Source organism: Lampetra fluviatilis, chromosome 59 (assembly GCF_964198595.1).
Source record: "Lampetra fluviatilis chromosome 59, kcLamFluv1.1, whole genome shotgun sequence".
Lineage (NCBI taxonomy): Eukaryota > Metazoa > Chordata > Hyperoartia > Petromyzontiformes > Petromyzontidae > Lampetra > Lampetra fluviatilis.
The window spans coordinates 4,335,263-4,341,298 of NC_136333.1; the positions used below are offsets into that span (position 1 = coordinate 4,335,263).

The window sequence follows — 6,036 nt, forward strand, 5'->3', positions numbered from 1 at the left end:
GCTAGGAGTTTCTGGACCTTTGGGCTTGTGCTGAGCAACCGTTATGGCTACAATTACGTAATTCATATTTTGAGCACCTCCATCACACTATCAATCCATACATGCCTGGTAGGCATTGAGCCGTCATCAGTCTCGACCCCCTCGGGACACATGAACACCTGAAGATCGCCTACAGTGCTCTCAAGACTGCTCTGGTTTAGGCAATGTAAATCACACAAACTCTCCACATTCGACCACTGAATGAACCTCATGCCAGAAGCTTCCACCCCTAAGAGGGCTCTGTCGCAGGGATCACTGATGGTATAAAATAAGTAGATACAGCACCCCACCCTGCCCCCCCATCCACTATATTAATTCCATCTTCTTCACCATGTGAAGCTAACCAACCATAAACTGCTCTCCCCTCCGTCATTATTCTTCTCCTGTCGTTTAATATTCTCCTCCATCTGTCTCCCAGTCCCTTACTTAGCTTGCCCTCTGTTGTCCTGAAGTAATTCTTTTTTTTGTTATCTTCTTTGAACCTATCTACGTGACTTTACCGAAAGACCCAAAGAATAAGAATTTCTGCAGTAACGAAAGCTTTAAGTCAAGATTGAATATTTTACACATCATGAGCCGCACGGCCTTTTGGGAGTGCATTATGTCAGCAGCACTGGATCAACGTAAGCAGATTATGGACTGTTTTTAGCATTAGTTGTCTCATCAGCAGTCATGCTTGTTTGAACCAATGCTTAACTGCCAGATGTTCGAGGCAAGGACCCTCTCAATTAGACATAGTCTCAGTTTGACACAAAACCACAATACAGATCATGACCAAAGAATACAATACATTGTTTTCTTTTCTCACCAACCTCCCTTTTCCAAAATTTTCAGTCTAGATTGTTGTTAAAAAGGATAAGTAAACTTTGAAACGACATTTCTATGAAATAAATGGAAAGTGTTGTCATTAATCGGGAGGTTTCTGTTCTCCAGGCCGGCAAATAACGACGGTGCACTGAAGGATTTGGTGGTGGTGGCTAAGTGCAACTTCACAGACACGCCGGAAGTGAACAAGACCGTCGTTTGGGACGCATTCTACAAGGGCACCAACGGAACTTATAAACTCGGAGCATACGACTTGAAAAACAACGCCTTGGAAGTCAAAGGTATGATCTGAAAGTGCAAGCAGAGTCCACGCTCAATTATCATGGGGTCGCCCGAATAAAACATAACAACATGGAAAATGCAATAGACGTGACCATTACTGAATTGGGACAAACCATAGCGTAACATCACCCATTATTGGCAGACTAATGCCCACTTGCAGGCTGGTGCTGTATGCATCTTGTGCTAAACAGGGACAGCTGCCACTGAGGGTCTCTTCTTGGCTAGGCTAGAGGAGTGCATTGGAATGGTTGAGATTGAGATGCTGAAGTAAGTTGCTTTCAGTTGTTGAGATATTTAAGCAAGTGCCCTATACACACACATCCTGAGAAGACTACCAAAATGTATGTATTGCTGACCTATGGGGAGCTCTCCAGAGCTCCCTCTAGTCGAGGCCCTTTCACCAGCAATGGCATGAGCAAGATATTGAAGGGCTGTACCTTTGATAATGGCAAAAGTTTTAAAAAGTTATCTTATTTGTATAAATAAAAATGCTGCAACAAAGGATGAACTCAGATTACTTAAGTACTTGTTCACAACTTAAGCTGAATAAAAAATAACAACCAAAAAAAAGCTACCAGCATGTGGAGCGAAACTTTGATGCCCAACCACACGCGGTGCAACTTGAAACCACATCGGATAGCTACGCAGCACAAACTAAAACACCTCCACCTGAAAACAAAACGTAGCCTGTTTAAATAAAATTTGTGTAACCTGTGTGAAGTGTACCGTAAACCCCCATTGTACATATTTACATTACAGTTTCACATGTTTTCCACCCCTTGTCTGAATACAAATTATTTTGGCAGTTCATTTGAGCTGGTGGTCTGGATAGATGTGGAGAGGAAACTGGGGTACCTGGATTGATCACAGATGATTAATGCTGATTATGTATTTATTATTATTACAGCCGAACCATTCGTGCCGCCAACTGCAGAGAAGCTGAAGCCGTACTACCTAAAATTCACCGTCACCAACCACAAGTACAAAACCGACCTGGAGACCGTCACCTCTCAGTCTTACGCAGACATCACCAAGGGAATCTCTGCAGAGGTACAGCATGTCAGCACAATGTCCAGAGTTATTCTGTTTATTGTATGTTAACTGGAAAGAAAATATTATAATTGCCGCAGGTGCTCAGGTGGCTCAGAAGATCAGACGGAGCACTGAGCTGACACCGCTGACATCCTGAGTCTGAATTCAGGTTTCAGCCACCTGAAGTTCACCTGAGTTTCTCAGTTGTAGATAGTTGATGGTCTCAGTCTGTTCACAGTGACTTACACAGAAGTGCATTAACTTATATTGAGACCCATATATTCTGTTTAGTGATGTAATGGTCTTAGCCGAGTCACCAATCAGTACAAAAAAACCCCATCACGTTGAATTAGATTCAGAAATTTAGATAATTTCTAGTTCTGAGAATTGGTCTTACTATCACGAGCATTATTCTTATATGCACAGAGGGTGGGACAATGCTTCCCTTCAATGTGTGGACCAGTGGTCACTTGAAACGATATCAGTGGTAGCTCTGTGATATCCTTTCAGTGGGCCGGACTCTAACACCGGACTCTAACACGAAGGGTTGCGAGTCCCGAACATATTGTCACATGACATGACACCGATACCGAAGGATAAGATTGGAGGGAATAACAACAAATGTATAACACAGAAAAATACTATTTCGTATTAACTTTCAATGCTCTTTCCAATTTCAGCTGGATAAGTTGTTCAACAAAGAAATTGGAAACAATTCTCACGGATGCACAGTCGTGGATTACTGGTAAGGGAATCAACTCCACTCCTTGACTCCCCCACCCATGTTGAGCACGAGGTCTAGCAGACAGACTGTTTTATGGCATCCACTTTCTGTTCAACCATTACACTTGAGGTCAAAACGCTTCTCTTTCTGCTTTTTTTCCTCACACTGCCCCGACCTTCGACTTCCCTCCCATCGTTTTCTTTTCTCAAAGTCCATATAACCTTGCTCAGCCCACGAAACACGTGAACCGCATTCTCTGCATTATAAGATGCTCCTAAGAGTAAGATGCACCCCAAACTCGTACCCAATGTCAATTCATTTATACAAACCTGATCACACACTGCTTAACACGTGTATACCTCCTGGATATAAGACCCACATCCAACTTTTGCTTTAAACTAAACATGGGAAAAGTGCATCTCATAATAATACTGTAATGTTTATCTATTATACCTTCAATCGTACTGTTTGTTGCTGGTCACTTGGAGTTTTTGGACCTTTAGGCTTGTGCTGAGCAACCATTATTGCTACAATTACGTAATCCATATTTTGAGCACCTCCATCACACTATCAATCCATACATGCCTGCTGGGCATTGAGCCGTCATCAGTCTCGACCCCCTCGGGACACACAAACACCTGAAGATCGCCTACAGTGCTCTCAAGACTGCTCCGGTTTAGGCAATGTAAATCACACAAACTCTCCACATTCGACCACTGGATAAACCTCATGCGGGAAGCTTCCACCCCTAAGAGGGCTCTGTCGCAGGGAACACTGATGGTGTATAAGTAGATACAAGCACCCCACCCTGCTCCCCCACCGTATTAATTCCATCTTCTTCACCATGTGAAGCTAACCATAAACTGCTCTCCCCTCCGTTATTCTTCTTCTCCTGTCCTTTAATATTCTCCTTCATCTGTCTCCCAGTCCCTTACTTAGCTTGCCCTCTGTTGTCCTGACATCATTCTTTTTTTTGTTATCTTCTTTGAACCTATCTACATGACTTTACCGAAAGACCCAAGGAATATGAATTCCTGCAGTTACGAAAGCTTTAAGTCAAGATTGATCATTTTACACGTCATGAGCCGCACGGCATTATGTCAGCAGCACTGGATCAACGTAAACAGATTATGGACTGTTTTTAGCATTAGGTGTCTTATCAGCAGTCATGCTTGTTTGAACCAATGCTTAACTGCCAGATGTTCGAGGCAAGGACCCTCTCAATTAGACATAGTCTCAGTTTGACACAAAACCACAATACAGATCACGACCAAAGAATACAATACATTGTTTTCTTTTCTCACCAACCTCCCTTTTCCAAAATTTTCAGTCTAGATTGTTGTTAAAATGCATAAGTAAACTTTGAAACGACATATATATTAAATCAATGGAAAGTGTTGTTATTAATCGGGAGGTTTCTGTTCTCCAGGCCGGCAAATAACGACGGTGCACAAAAGAATTTGGTGGTGGTCGCTAAGTGCAACTTCACAGACACGCCGGATGTGAACGAGACCGTCGTTAAGGACGCATTCTACAAGGGCACCAACGGAACTGAAAAACTTGGAGCATACGACTTGATGTACAACGACATTGTCATCAACGGTATGATCTGAAAGTGCAAGCGGAGTCCACGCTCAATTATCAGGGGTTCGCCCGAAAAAAACAAACAACATGGACAATGCAATAGACGTGACCATTACTGAATTGGGACAAACCATAGAGTAACATCACCCATTATTGGCAGACTAATGCCCACTTGCAGGCTGGTGCTGCATGCATCTTGTGCTAAACAGGGACAGCTGCCACTGAGGGTCTCTTCTTGGCTAGACTAGAGGAGTGCATTGGAATGGTTGAGATTGAGATGCTGAAGTTGCTTTGAGTTGCTGAGATATTTAAGCAAGTGCCCTATACACACACATCCTGAGAAGACTACCAAAATGTATGTATTGCTGACCTATGGGGATCTCTCCAGAGCTCCCTCTAGTCGAGGCCCTTTCGCCAGCAATGACATGAGCAAGATATTTAAGGGCTGCACCTTGATAATGGCAAAAGTTAAAAAAAAGTTGTCGTCTCATGTGTACAAATCAAAATGCTGCAACTAAGGATAAACTCAGATTACTGAAGCACTTGTTCACAACTTAAGCTGAATAAAAAAATAGCCAAATAGAAGCTCCCAGCATGTGGAGCAAAACTTTGGTGCCCAACCACGCGCGGTGCAACTTGAAACCACATCAGAGAGCTACGCAGCACAAACTAAAACACCTACACCATAAAACAAAACGTAGCTTGTTTAAATAAAATTGTGTGTAACCTGTGTGGAGTGTACCGTAAGCCCCCATTGTGCATATTTACATTACAGTTTAAAATGTTTTCCCCCGCTCGTCTGAATACAAATTATTTTGTCAGTTAATTTGAGCTGGTGGTCTGGATAAGGCGGAGTTTTTGGCCATGCAATTCACGTTATTGCATTGTAAAATGTTTGCTTTCCATCCTAGACTCATGTTTCTGCTGTGATAGGTTTTCTCGTCATTGACAGATATTAATTAATAATTTTGTCACGTTTCAACAGCACAAAGACCCTCCCAACCTGAAGTCTTGAAAGACTTCAACATCCAGTTCACCATATCGAACCACACGTTTGCGCCAGACCTGTACAACCCAAACTCATCACTGTACAAGGAATACGTGAAAAACATTACCGATCGGGTGAGTTTGAATCATGAATATTTGAATCCTACTAATTTTCTGCTTTAACTAATCCCTTAACCACCCACCCAGAGATGAATTTTAGCTGGGTCTGTCTGGGTTGGAAAGAATATCCACTGTACCTCTCACTGTGGCTCTATATATATGTATGTTGAACTTTTTTCGCACTGTACATAGCCAACCGTGCTAATCGGTTGTGCGGGGAAAGGACAACAAACTAAACTCAAAAAGCAGTTCAAAAGCAATGAGTTTTCAATTTAGATTTAAAAGTGCATAAGCTCCAGTGGCTTCCTAATATCAGAAGGAAGATCATTCCAGACGGCCGCAGAAGGGCATCTGCACCACCTTTATGGAGACCGCTGGGTTCATAAACTTTTGATAGTAACAGCAACAGCTGCCATCCTCTGCTGCTGATGATTATCATCATC

General features: G+C 42.6%; 1 long non-coding RNA gene across 1 annotated transcript; it reads left to right on the plus strand.

Moving 5' to 3' along the window:
• The first annotated feature begins 2,161 nt into the window (after window positions 1-2,161).
• Window positions 2,162-4,445, plus strand: LOC144950811 (uncharacterized). The gene is made up of 3 exons (XR_013640408.1): window positions 2,162-2,196; window positions 2,859-2,923; window positions 4,332-4,445. It is a non-coding gene; the product is annotated as an uncharacterized LOC144950811 (long non-coding RNA).
• The last annotated feature ends 1,591 nt before the right edge of the window (window positions 4,446-6,036 follow it).